The sequence below is a fragment of the Anastrepha ludens genome, unplaced genomic scaffold (assembly GCF_028408465.1).
Source record: "Anastrepha ludens isolate Willacy unplaced genomic scaffold, idAnaLude1.1 ptg000018l, whole genome shotgun sequence".
Taxonomy (NCBI): Eukaryota; Metazoa; Arthropoda; class Insecta; order Diptera; family Tephritidae; genus Anastrepha; species Anastrepha ludens.
Genome location: NW_026530029.1, coordinates 930,001 through 945,000, shown reverse-complemented (window position 1 = coordinate 945,000; position 15,000 = coordinate 930,001). Strand labels below are relative to the sequence as shown.

Below are 15,000 nucleotides of genomic sequence, written 5' to 3'. Positions count from 1 at the left end.
CCTAATGTCTGAGTACATCGGGCATTCACAGAGGACGTGCACCCAGTCCTCTCTTGCCGACCCACAAACACATTCCTCACTTGTGGACAAGCGCCTCTCATGCAAATATGCATTAAGAGGCCCATGTCCAGTAAGGAGGAATCCTAGGCTGAGGGAAAATCCAAAATCTGGATTTTCCCCGACAAAGGAAACATTCCGAATGTACTCGTATGTCACGCGACCTTTGGAACTATTGTCCCAACGGTTTTGCCACCCACGAAGCATACATTCATTCAACAACCTTTTACACTCTAAAAACCCCCTTCCTACATCACCGTCGGATAACCATCCAACACGCAGCGGCATACAAAGCCTCCTTCTCAACCTGAAGGCAACCGCCCGTTGCACGACTAACAGGTCAAGAGGAGGCGCACCTAACAACACCTGCAACGCATCCGTACTCACTGTACGGCATACAGGCAAGCAGGCAAGCAACATAATGCGCTGGCACGCCATCAGATGACGTTTGCCAACCGACTTCAAAGCCCATTCGTACCATATAGCGGCACCATAAGTGGCACAGGCCACAAATAGGCCCCGATATACGGTACGAACCGCGCGTCGGCTAAGACCCCAGTCAAATCTGACTACGCGACGCACTTGCCCAACAATTGCCTGCAGCCGCTCCCTCAACAACACTAAGTGTGGAGTAAAACACATCCTTTCACTCATAGTTACCCCCAGGTATTTGACTTGCGTCACATACCTAATCAAAACCCCATTCAAACGGACAATCGGTGGACGACTCGGGGACAATCTGCCCTTAAGCAGCATTGTCACCGTTTTGTCCATCGATATATCCACTCCCACATCTACCCCCCAATTGTGGGTCAATGTAAGGAGCTGCCCCCCACTCGCTCCAGTTCCTCACGCGAACGACCCTCAACCAAAATGAGAAGGTCGTCCGCATACGCACAGTGTTTACAAAGTGGCTCTAACTGCCGAAGCAGGGAGTCCATCATGAGGTTCCAAATGAAGGGACCACAGATGGATCCCTGCGGACAGCCTCGAGCCACCCCAATCTCCACACTCCCGCCCACTCCTACAATAGATGCTTTTCTGTCCGAAAAATAACTCCGCCATAGAGCAATTTCCGGACAGCCAAGCTCCTCTAGCCGTTGTAACACCCGGTCCCAGCGCAAGTAGTCAAAGGCCCCCTTGAAGTCAATAAACATGCCAAGGACATATTTATTGACGTTTTCCCTAACTACACTCTGAACATACATCCACGCATCTTCTATACTACGTCCTTTCCTGAAACCATACTGCCTATCCGACCTAACACCCCGAGTTAGCTCCTGAAGCCGCTCAACCATAACCCTTTCCAGCACTTTTCCAAGTACTGGAAGGAGGCTGATACCACGATAAGATCGAGGATCGCTCCTGATCTTATCGGGCGACTTCAAGAGTACGACGACCCTAGCAACTTTCCACTCGCGTGGAAAATATCCCTCCCATATGCATTTATCATAAATGGCCTCCAAATATTCCGGAATGAACTTCCACAAGCATTTGCACATCTCTCCGTTCAAACCATCGAAACCTGGAGACCTTTTAGACCTGACCAGGCCAAACGCATAGTCCAACTCCCCAACGTCTAGTGGAGGGACAGGCACCTCTTGTGCAGGAGGAACTTGAACCTCAGCCCTGGGAAAGAACTCGCCTAACAAAACATTGGCGCACTCTCTCCACGTCGATAATACAGTATCACCTACGCGAAGAGAGCTAGCCATCTCATTTCGACGACCCCGACAGATCCTAAAGACCTGTCCCCAAGGGTCGTCCCTATTTTCCCCCACAAATCTCCTCCACTCTTCCTCCTTGACTCTCACAAGCATCTTCTTATATTCTTTCATCCCTACACTAAATTGATACTTGAGCTGAGACAGATTCTCCGAATTGGTCCGCCTGCCGCGTTGAAACAACCGCCTCAAGCGCCGGACAGACCTCCTCTTTGAGTTCAACTCGCTAGTCCACCATTTCACACCTTTCATTCTCACAGCCCTAGCTTTCCTAAACACTGAGTCATTCACTCCCCAGACACATTCAGATAGACGAGCAATTTGCTCGTCAACCCCCAATTCCTCAAACTCACTAAGCGGTATATCCAATACCGCTTCCCTAACAGTATGTCCATATCGGTTCCAGTCAGTACACGAGGTACGCCATCGCCTCAATGGACTCCCCCCTTCTAGCTGCGGGGTACGGGGAGTAACCATAATTTGTATTAAATTATGGTCACTAATTCCCCAACCCCCCCTAACACTCCATTTACACTCGAACCTACTCGCTGCTGCGTCATTCATGAGCGTCACGTCAATGTCACTCACACCTCTAGGCCCCTCAAACGTATACCATACGCTTGGTTCGTTTGCTACGAGGAGGTTATTCGCCACAAGCCATTCGCTCATAACCTCACCCCGATCGTGGCTCCGATATCCAGCACTATGCCTGGATACCTTGCTGAACCACATCGGGGAGGTAGCATTCGCATCAAGACACACGATGGCAGGAATGCTACTCTCATGTAGTAGCACCGCATCAATGTATCTTAAGTAGGGCTCTAGAGGCTCGTCAAACTTGCAGTACAAGCTGACGACATTCATTCTGCCGAATTCCCCCTCGACACACACACATACTCCCCACTGTGATGAGTCAACCACTACACAAGAGTAGCTTGGCTCACACACAGCTACTGCGGCATTGACTCCAAGGTCCGTAAAGACCCTGAAGCCCCCAGGAAGACCTCTCACCACCCCATTGGTGGAGTATGGTTCCTGGAGCAAGGCAATGCCGCAGCCCCCCTCCGACATACACGCCCCCAATTCACACATCACGGCATAAGACCCCTGACAGTTCAGTTGATATAGTTCAACCATCAATGTCTAGCGTTCGCACGGGCAACAATGGCACAGTACACCGGGCAGACAGTGGACATCATCAAATGTCCGGCTGGCTTGCCCTTAAATGCACAGTTGCGACAATGCGGGGCATTGCCGCAACCTGCACTCCTGTGCCCTTCCTGCCCGCACCTCCGGCAGACATCCTTCTTGGCTCTGCATTCTGCCACCCTGTGATCGAAACCCATGCATCGGAAGCAGCCGGGCGTCAGTTGGTCCGGCCGTACCCGGAAGGAAAACCACTTAACGTAGCAACGACCTGCTTCCAGGAGGGCGGACATTAGCATGTCCGTTCCCTCAAGGACAACATTCGTCACCCCATCGGGGCTGACCTTCCAAGGACGGCTGATCATCCTCACGTCCTTCTCAAGGCACCCAGGGCTGAACTCCTTGAGGTTCAAACGGAACAACTCTCCCATGAACTCGTCAGGGGAGATCTCCGTGTGGACCCCTTGGACCACAACCCTAGGCCCCAGCTTCCGACGTATGCTCACATCGAGCCCCACCTCGGAAAACTTGGCATTTTTTGCCAAGTTATCCCTCTCAGCAACTGATGGGGTGCGAATAATCGCACTTCCATCCTTCAACGGGCGCACCTCGTGCACCCTAACCCCCATGGAAGGCCCTACCTCCTTTACCACTTTCTTAATGACCTCCTTGGATGTAGTGGGGGTTTTACCCCTCACTACGACCGACCAGGTCTCAACTGGCTTGGGCACCGGCAACGCAGGCAACACAGGCGCAGGCGCCTGAGGAGCCGGCATTAGCGCTGCACCAGCCAGCGCAGCTCCAGCCGTCCTCCGAGGTGCTTCCTCCCTAGTTATCTTTGTGGCTTCCAACCGCCCACGAAGATGGGCGATCTCCGCCACCATGTCAACAAAAAGCTCCTCAAACTCCAAGGAGTATCCAAGGAGGTCCTTTACCACACTTTTCGGGACGCCGTCCATGTCTATGACGGCTCCACTAAAGGCCGTCACAATGGACTTGAAGCGCCCCATAAACTGCCCCCCAACTTTCTTTTGTTCGGCACCCCCACCGAACGTTCCCAAATTCTCCAGGGGAGCACCCAAATTCCTGCGGAATTTCTCGAAATACTCCCCTGCGGGACCTAATTTTTCCCCTGCCTTCCGCCCCTTTTTCCCACTCCCAATTTTACCACTTTCGGAAGCGCCCTCGCTTCCACTCGCCCCCGACTTACTCGAAGGTACCTTTTCAGATACCTTCACAACCGACTTACCCGTTTTCTCCACCGGGACCGCTGCACCACCAGCGGTTTTCTTCTTAATACGAGGAGGAGACCGCAAAATCACCTCCTCCTCTCCGGACGTCGTTTCCTCCATTGCCGACGAAGGCACCGCCGAACCGCTTGGAAGAGGGGTGTTCGCCCTCTTCCGAATACCGTCAAGTTTGGGCATAGCCCAACGACCCTCACACCTAGGTTGCCGAATTCGCCGGATAAAGGCCTCCCGAGCAACAACAAAAATAGGGTCCCTTTTGGGCGACGGCAAATACTGTACGGCAGGAATGAACCCCGCACAGGCACGCACACAGCGGCTGCACCTATCGGCGAGCCAAAGCAAAGCGCGAGGGCGTAGCCCACAGCGCCAACCAAAGGTCTGGCAAAGGCCACCACCAATGCCTTGCCGGACGGAACACTGTTCCCCGAACAAGGACGGGTCGACCAAGGTGGAGCTAACGCCGAGCTCGACCGCAGGCAAAAACACAACACGCTTTGGTCGTAGCACCTGCACAAGGTATTCAACCTTGGCACAGTACTGTACCCACGCACAAAAGGGGACGCCCTTTTTACTGTTGCCAAATATGGCAATATAGCGGCACGACTACCTAGTGTACACGCACTCAAGGAACCCACGCCGAAAAATAACAGCGCGACACTAAACCGACGCCGAGAACTAACGGCACGCGCCAAAAACCACGCCGAAAAATAACGGCACGCGCAAAACACCACGCCAAAAAAATAACGGCACGCCCACAAAAGTTGTAAACAACTTTAGCGGAAAATTACCGACGCTATGTATATAGCAGCACTCACACGCACGCACTATGTGTCAATAGTACGGAGTATAGTGGCACTCACTAGAGTGTCCAACAACACTACCGTACGGCACTTCCAATCACTCGTAAACACTGTACCGCTATGGTACAGCTACGACAAAAGTAGCGTCACTCGCACAACGGCACTCACTCAAGCGTCCAATAAATCACTACGCTGTACGAAACACGTACAGCCACGCAAAAAATTGGCGTCACTCGAAAAACGGTATCACGCACCGATATTCACACACGAATGTAACCGCAAAAGAAATCGCAAAAAAGATCGCAAATCACCGCTCAACACACGAGACGTCCGCACTATTCAACAGTCAGACTGAGAATGAGTAGATAGGGACATCATCGTCTGGTGTTTTTAACGTGAGTACCTGCTGGCGACAGCCCGAACCCACGGTGCTCAAAAGCACAACGTATCAATACAATGCGTTGATCAGCGCCCCAAAAATGCCGAAGCATTTAAGGATACCGATTGGCAGTGTGGCATGGACACACTGACCACCTTGGTAGGGCTCGAGGCCTACCCATACCTCTGCCGTTCTTTGGGTCCCGACACCCGGTTAATTGCAACACTACATCGAGCTAAAGCTCTACCCGCGCTTTAGGTCTCAACCACAGCCACCACGAAAACCTCCCCGAAGGGCCGTTCCCATAGAACAGGTCAGAGCGAACTCTGAGGGCTCCTGTTCCCCGTGGTACCGAGTTAAGGTCTCCGGTAAGACATCGAACCCGAAGACTCTGCCAGTTGAGCATCCATACTACTCAGGCACTGGCAAACCTAGATTTTAGTCGCCTTTTACGACAGGCATACCTTACCTCGGGCATATTCTAACCCCTGCACCGCTGGGGGGAGTAGATAGGGACATCGTCGTGTAGGGTTTTTACGTGAGTTCCTGCTGGCGACAGCCCAAACCCACGGTGCTCAAAAGCACAACGGATCAAAACAATGCGTTGATCAGCGCCCCAAAAATGCCGAAGCATTTAAGGATACCAATTGGTAGTGTGGAATGGACACACTAACCACCTTGGTAGGGTTCGAGGTCTATCTAACCCTCTGCCGTTCTATGGGTCCCGGCACCCGGTTGCATTGCAACTCCACATCGAGCCAAAAGGCTCTACCCGCATTTAGGTGTTAACCACAGCCACCACGATACTCCCCGAAGGGCCTACCTCAAGAACAGGTCGGAGCAAGCTCCGAGGGCCCCTGTTCCCCGTGGTACCAGATTTAAGTCTCCGGTCAGACCTCGTAGCCGAGACTACTACCAGTTGAGCTTCCATACAGCTCTGGACTGGTGGCCATTCCCCACACCTAAGCCCCAATCCCACAACAGAATGCACAGACAAGAACGGCTAAAAACTAATCAACTGAACGCCTTAAATTACGTCGCCGCCTAAACACCTCACGCGCATATTGCCCTAACATTTCGACATTCCGACGGTTGGCAATCACACCACTCACATCATACCGTCCATCAGTCCAACTAATCCCCACACCCGCAAGATTCCTAATGTCTGAGTACATCGGGCATTCACAGAGGACGTGCACCCAGTCCTCTCTTGCCGACCCACAAACACATTCCTCACTTGTGGACAAGCGCCTCTCATGCAAATATGCATTAAGAGGCCCATGTCCAGTAAGGAGGAATCCTAGGCTGAGGGAAAATCCAAAATCTGGATTTTCCCCGACAAAGGAAACATCCCGAATGTACTCGTATGTCACGCGACCTTTGGAACTATTGTCCCAACGGTTTTGCCACCCACGAAGCATACATTCATTCAACAACCTTTTACACTCTAAAAACCCCCTTCCTACATCACCGTCGGATAACCATCCAACACGCAGCGGCATACAAAGCCTCCTTCTCAACCTGAAGGCAACCGCCCGTTGCACGACTAACAGGTCAAGAGGAGGCGCACCTAACAACACCTGCAACGCATCCGTACTCACTGTACGGCATACAGGCAAGCAGGCAAGCAACATAATGCGCTGGCACGCCATCAGATGACGTTTGCCAACCGACTTCAAAGCCCATTCGTACCATATAGCGGCACCATAAGTGGCACAGGCCACAAATAGGCCCCGATATACGGTACGAACCGCGCGTCGGCTAAGACCCCAGTCAAATCTGACTACGCGACGCACTTGCCCAACAATTGCCTGCAGCCGCTCCCTCAACAACACTAAGTGTGGAGTAAAACACATCCTTTCACTCATAGTTACCCCCAGGTATTTGACTTGCGTCACATACCTAATCCCTACCCCATTCAAACGGACAATCGGTGGACGACTCGGGGACAATCTGCCCTTAAGCAGCATTGTCACCGTTTTGTCCATCGATATATCCACTCCCACATCTACCCCCCAATTGTGGGTCAATGTAAGGAGCTGCCCCCCCACTCGCTCCAGTTCCTCACGCGAACGACCCTCAACCAAAATGAGAAGGTCGTCCGCATACGCACAGTGTTTACAAAGTGGCTCTAACTGCCGAAGCAGGGAGTCCATCATGAGGTTCCAAATGAAGGGACCACAGATGGATCCCTGCGGACAGCCTCGAGCCACCCCAATCTCCACACTCCCGCCCACTCCTACAATAGATGCTTTTCTGTCCGAAAAATAACTCCGCCATAGAGCAATTTCCGGACAGCCAAGCTCCTCTAGCCGTTGTAACACCCGGTCCCAGCGCAAGTAGTCAAAGGCCCCCTTGAAGTCAATAAACATGCCAAGGACATATTTATTGACGTTTTCCCTAACTACACTCTGAACATACATCCACGCATCTTCTATACTACGTCCTTTCCTGAAACCATACTGCCTATCCGACCTAACACCCCGAGTTAGCTCCTGAAGCCGCTCAACCATAACCCTTTCCAGCACTTTTCCAAGTACTGGAAGGAGGCTGATACCACGATAAGATCGAGGATCGCTCCTGATCTTATCGGGCGACTTCAAGAGTACGACGACCCTAGCAACTTTCCACTCGCGTGGAAAATATCCCTCCCATATGCATTTATCATAAATGGCCTCCAAATATTCCGGAATGAACTTCCACAAGCATTTGCACATCTCTCCGTTCAAACCATCGAAACCTGGAGACCTTTTAGACCTGACCAGGCCAAACGCATAGTCCAACTCCCCAACGTCTAGTGGAGGGACAGGCACCTCTTGTGCAGGAGGAACTTGAACCTCAGCCCTGGGAAAGAACTCGCCTAACAAAACATTGGCGCACTCTCTCCACGTCGATAATACAGTATCACCTACGCGAAGAGAGCTAGCCATCTCATTTCGACGACCCCGACAGATCCTAAAGACCTGTCCCCAAGGGTCGTCCCTATTTTCCCCCACAAATCTCCTCCACTCTTCCTCCTTAACTCTCACAAGCATCTTCTTATATTCTTTCATCCCTACACTAAACTGATACTTGAGCTGAGACAGATTCTCCGAATTGGTCCGCCTGCCGCGTTGAAACAACCGCCTCAAGCGCCGGACAGACCTCCTCTTTGAGTTCAACTCGCTAGTCCACCATTTCACACCTTTCATTCTCACAGCCCTAGCTTTCCTAAACACTGAGTCATTCACTCCCCAGACACATTCAGATAGACGAGCAATTTGCTCGTCAACCCCCAATTCCTCAAACTCACTAAGCGGTATATCCAATACCGCTTCCCTAACAGTATGTCCATATCGGTTCCAGTCAGTACACGAGGTACGCCATCGCCTCAATGGACTCCCCCCTTCTAGCTGCGGGGTACGGGGAGTAACCATAATTTGTATTAAATTATGGTCACTAATTCCCCAACCCCCCCTAACACTCCATTTACACTCGAACCTACTCGCTGCTGCGTCATTCATGAGCGTCACGTCAATTTCACTCACACCTCTAGGCCCCTCAAACGTATACCATACGCTTGGTTCGTTTGCTACGAGGAGGTTATTCGCCACAAGCCATTCGCTCATAACCTCACCCCGATCGTGGCTCCGATATCCAGCACTATGCCTGGATACCTTGCTGAACCACATCGGGGAGGTAGCATTCGCATCAAGACACACGATGGCAGGAATGCTACTCTCATGTAGTAGCACCGCATCAATGTATCTTAAGTAGGGCTCTAGAGGCTCGTCAAACTTGCAGTACAAGCTGACGACATTCATTCTGCCGAATTCCCCCTCGACACACACACATACTCCCCACTGTGATGAGTCAACTACTACACAAGAGTAGCTTGGCTCACACACAGCTACTGCGGCATTGACTCCAAGGTCCGTAAAGACCCTGAAGCCCCCAGGAAGACCTCTCACCACCCCATTGGTGGAGTATGGTTCCTGGAGCAAGGCAATGCCGCAGCCCCCCTCCGACATACACGCCCCCAATTCACACATCACGGCATAAGACCCCTGACAGTTCAGTTGATATAGTTCAACCATCAATGTCTAGCGTTCGCACGGGCAACAATGGCACAGTACACCGGGCAGACAGTGGACATCATCAGATGTCCGGCTGGCTTGCCCTTAAATGCACAGTTGCGACAATGCGGGGCATTGCCGCAACCTGCACTCCTGTGCCCTTCCTGCCCGCACCTCCGGCAGAAATCCTTCTTGGCTCTGCATTCTGCCACCCTGTGATCGAAACCCATGCATCGGAAGCAGCCGGGCGTCAGTTGGTCCGGCCGTACCCGGAAGGAAAACCACTTAACGTAGCAACGACCTGCTTCCAGGAGGGCGGACATTAGCATGTCCGTTCCCTCAAGGACAACATTCGTCACCCCATCGGGGCTGACCTTCCAAGGACGGCTGATCATCCTCACGTCCTTCTCAAGGCACCCAGGGCTGAACTCCTTGAGGTTCAAACGGAACAACTCTCCCATGAACTCGTCAGGGGAGATCTCCGTGTGGACCCCTTGGACCACAACCCTAGGCCCCAGCTTCCGACGTATGCTCACATCGAGCCCCACCTCGGAAAACTTGGCATTTTTTACCAAGTTATCCCTCTCAGCAACTGATGGGGTGCGAATAATCGCACCTCCATCCTTCAACGGGCGCACCTCGTGCACCCTTACCCCCATGGAAGGCCCTACCTCCTTTACCACTTTTTTGATCACCTCTTTGGACGTAGTGGGGGTCTTACCCCTCACTACGACCGACCAGGTCTCAACTGGCTTGGGCACCGGCAACGCCGGCAACACAGGCGCAGGCGCCTGAGGTGCCGGCATCATCGCTGCACCAGCCAGCGCAGCTCCAGCCGTCCTCTGAGGTGCTCCCTCCCTCGTTATCTTCGTGGCTTCTAACCGCCCACGAAGATGGGCTATTTCCGTCACCATTTCCACAAACAGTTCCTCGAACTCCAAGGAGTATCCCATTAGGTCTTTTGCCACACTTTTCGGGACGTCGTCCATATCTATGACGGCTCCACTAAAGGCCGTCACAATGGACTTGAAGCGCCCCATAAATTCGCCCCCAATTTTTATTCCCGAATTTTCCAGGGAAGCACCGAAATTCCTGCGGATTTTCTCCATGCGCTTCCCGGCTGGACCTAATTTATCCCCTGATTTACGCACCTTTTTCACCCCCCCCTTTTTCTCCCCCTCGGAAGCGCCCTCGCTTCCGCTTACCCCCGACTTACCTTCAGGTAACTTAGGGGCTACCTTCCCCTCGTCACTCGCCTTTACTACCGGAACTGCTGCACCTCCAGCGGTCTTCTTCCTAATACGGGGAGGGGACCGCAAAATAACCTCCTCCTCCCCCGACGTTGTCTCGTCCATCGCCGACGACGGTACAACAGAACCGATGGGAAGAGGGGTATTCGCCCTCTTCCGCATATCGCTTAATTTGGGCATCGCCCAATGCCCCACCAACTAGCTTGACGAATCCGCCGTATATCGCTCCCAAGCAACAACAAAAACAGGTCACTCTTGGGCGACAGTAAGGTACTACAAGACAGGGATGAGTCCCGCACAGGCACGCACACAGCAACCACACCTAACGGCAAGCCAAAGCAACCGCGAGGACGTAGCCCACACCACCAGCCAAAGGTCTGGCAAAGGCCACCACCAATGCCCTGCCGGACAGAACACCGTTCCCCGCACAGGGACGGGTCGACCAATATGAAGCTAACGCCGGGCTCGACCGTAGGCCAAACGCAGCACGCTGTGAACACGGCACCTGCACAAGGTATTCAACCTTGGCGCAGCACTATACCACCGCACAAAAAAGAACACCCCTTTTATCGCTGCCGAAGATAGCAATATAACAGCACGCCAAACTATCAACGCACTCACTATATCCACGCCGAAAACTAACGGCACGCACCAAGTACCACGCCGAAAATTAACGGCACTCGCAAAAACCACGCCGAACCAATAACGGCACACACGCAAGAGTATAACCAATAGTTCACCGCACACTGTACGATACTATGTACAGCCACGCACACACCTTGGCGTCACTCGAATAACGGTGAAAGTTCCCGTATCCGCAGAATGGCACTCACTTAACACAGTTGCCCGTCAACAAAGTACAGCTACTGTACAGCCACGCTAAAACGTAGCGTCACTAAAAATTCCGGTGAAAACACAGCGGTATTTTCCCGTACTCACACAACGGCACTCACTAAGCACAAAGCACAATGTGCCCGAATCGATGTACAGTTCATGTACAGCTACACTGTAGCGTCACTCGAATAGCGGTAAACACTAGCGGATATAGCACAAAACGGAATTCGCAATAATTTATGCGCTCACGACACGGCACGTCTTCACTGCTCAACAATCACAATGAGAATGAGTAGATAGGGACAGTAGGAATCTCGTTAATCCATTCATGCGCGTCACTAATTAGATGACGAGGCATTTGGCTACCTTAAGAGAGTCATAGTTACTCCCGCCGTTTACCCGCGCTTACTTGAATTTCTTCACTTTGACATTCAGAGCACTGGGCAGAAATCACATTGTGTCAACACCCGTTAGGGCCATCACAATGCTTTGTTTTAATTAGACAGTCGGATTCCCCAAGTCCGTGCCAGTTCTGAATTGATTGTTAATTGATAATCGTTATAATTTAAAAAGAATATATATCGAATGATATAATTCCTTAAAAATTTTAGCAAGAAAGTTCCACAATTGGCTACGTAACTACTATCCGGGGAACAAGAATCGTAATTCTCTATTTACCCAGAACGAGTACATAAACCATGGTATTGCTTCCCAATCAAGCCCGACTATCTCAATCTTCAGAGCCAATCCTTATCCCGAAGTTACGGATCTAATTTGCCGACTTCCCTTACCTACATTATTCTATCGACTAGAGACTCTTCACCTTGGAGACCAGCTGCGGATATTGGTACGGCCTGTTGAGAAGTTTGCGTGACCCCACCATAAATTTTCAAGGTCCGAGGAGAAAATATCGACACAACAGTAAATGTCATGCTCTTCTAGTCCATCTACCATATCTCTCTTCGAAAGACTTCCATGGTAGTACGACTATAAAACAGAAAAGAAAACTCTTCCGATATCTCTCGACGGCTTCTTTATGGTCGTTCCTGTTGCCAGGATGAGCACAAGGCCCATTTTTAATAACAAACGGATACTCAACAGGTTACGGAATTGGAACCGTATTCCCTTTCGTTCAAAATAATTCAAGTATTTAATTATTTTTTAATATATATATATAAATTTTATTAATATTTTTTTATTAAAAACTTGAAAATTTTCGGCTTTCGCCTTGAACTTAGGACCGACTAACTCGTGATCAACCACTGTTCACACGAAACCCTTCTCCACTTCAGTCCTCCAAGGTCTCATTCGATTATTTGCTACTACCACCAAGATCTGTACCAATAGCGGCTCCATGCAGGCTTACGCCAAACACTTCTAAGCACACTATTGTACCCTCCTACTCACTAAAGTTTCAAAATTTATAAATCAATCGAAATTGTTTTATAAATCATCTACTTTAGCGGTAATGTATAGGTATACAACTTAAGCGCCATCCATTTTAAGGGCTAGTTGCTTCGGCAGGTGAGTTGTTACACACTCCTTAGCGGATTACGACTTCCATGTCCACCGTCCTGCTGTTTTAAGCAACCAACGCCTTTCATGGTATCTGCATGAGTTGTTAATTTAGGCACCGTAACATTACGTTTGGTTCATCCCACAGCGCCAGTTCTGCTTACCAAAAGTGGCCCACTGGGCACATTATATCATAACCTCAACCTTCATATCAAGAAAGGTGAGGTTCTTACCCATTTAAAGTTTGAGAATAGGTTAAAATCGTTTCGACCCTAAGGCCTCTAATCATTCGCTTTACCAGATAAGATTATTTTATATAATTTTTAAATGCACCAGCTATCCTGAGGGAAACTTCGGAGGGAACCAGCTACTAGATGGTTCGATTGGTCTTTCGCCCCTATACTCAATTCTGACAATCGATTTGCACGTCAGAACTGTTTCGGTCTTCCATCAGGGTTTCCCCTGACTTCAACCTGATCAAGTATAGTTCACCATCTTTCGGGTCACAGCATATATGCTCAAGGTACGCTCCAGTTAGAGGTATAAATAATAATAAATTATCATTATACATAACTATATGGAACGCCCCGGGATTGAATTAATTGACTATTTAAGAAAATAGACTAAAAATTAATCCCATTATATTTTTAAGTTAAGTTAATTATGCCATTAAGTTTAATATAACTCAATGACTTGCACATATGTTAGACTCCTTGGTCCGTGTTTCAAGACGGGTCCCGAAGGTATCCTGAATCTTTCGCATTGTTAATCATATAAATGCATACAAATAAATATTAATATCATAGATATTAAATTTTTTGTAAAATTCAAAAAATGAATTTTAGCATTATATATAATAAAATCTATCAACACTTTATCAAATCATTAGTATTTATTCTATGTTAATATGCTTAAAAAGCAAATTAATTTAAATAAACTTAATATCACCAATGATCTTTTGATAAATACTTTATTATGTTAATAGATTACAATGTCCTTATATGAAAAAAATGCACATTATTTTTAATTATTTAATGATGAATTTTTCATAATGGATATTCAGGTTCATCGGGCTTAACCTCTAAGCAGTTTCACGTACTATTTAACTCTCTATTCAGAGTTCTTTTCAACTTTCCCTCACGGTACTTGTTTACTATCGGTCTCATGGTTATATTTAGTTTTAGATGGAGTTTACCACCCACTTAGTGCTGCACTATCAAGCAACACGACTCTTTGGAAATATCTTTCTAGTAATCATTAACGTTATACGGGCCTGGCACCCTCTATGGGTAAATGGCCTCATTTAAGAAGGACTTAAATCGTTAATTTCTCATACTAGATATTAAGATATTCCATACACTGCATCTCACATTTGACATATAGACAAAGTGACTTAGTGCTGAACTATTTTCTTTTCGCTCGCCGCTACTAAGAAAATCCTTGTTAGTTTCTTTTCCTCCCCTCATTAATATGCTTAAATTCAGGGGGTAATCCCATATGAGTTGAGGTTGTTTTAAAATATTTTTTATCTTCTCACACAATTTAATAAATAATTATATCATCTTTTCATCTCTATTTTTCTTTTTTCCTTTTATATAAATATATATTATAAATAATAATTATGTAAAATGAGGCAATTCTAGAATAAAAAAAAATTAATTTTTATGCTAGACATTCCTCCTTTAATTACATATATAAATTAATATTTTATATATATATAAATAATATGAAAATTTTTTAAAGAGAATACTTAGATTCAAAATTTTTATTTCATTTTATTTGAGAGGATTTTTTTTTTTTTAAGAATATATATAATAAATAAAAAATTCATTATATAATCTTTATTTTTTTGCTATTAATATTATGAATTATTTAAAATCCAATAATATACACATTTGCTTAAATTCAATTATTTTTATAAAAGAATAAGCAACTTATTTAGCATAGTCTTACAACCCTCAACCATATGTAGTCCAAGCAGTACTTTAAA

The 15,000-nt window shown here is 48.3% G+C and overlaps 1 non-coding gene and 1 pseudogene across 1 annotated transcript in view; both read right to left on the bottom strand.

Annotated features, from left to right (window-relative positions):
- Positions 1–11,736: 11,736 nt before the first annotated feature.
- LOC128870666 (large subunit ribosomal RNA) lies at positions 11,737–14,521 on the bottom strand (annotated as a pseudogene).
- Positions 14,522–14,962: 441 nt separating this feature from the next.
- LOC128870672 (5.8S ribosomal RNA) overlaps positions 14,963–15,000 on the bottom strand; it is a 181-nt gene continuing 143 nt past the window's right edge. Inside the window, exon 1 of the ribosomal RNA XR_008455424.1 lies at positions 14,963–15,000. This exon is cut by the window's right edge and continues 143 nt beyond it. This is a non-coding gene — a ribosomal RNA (5.8S ribosomal RNA).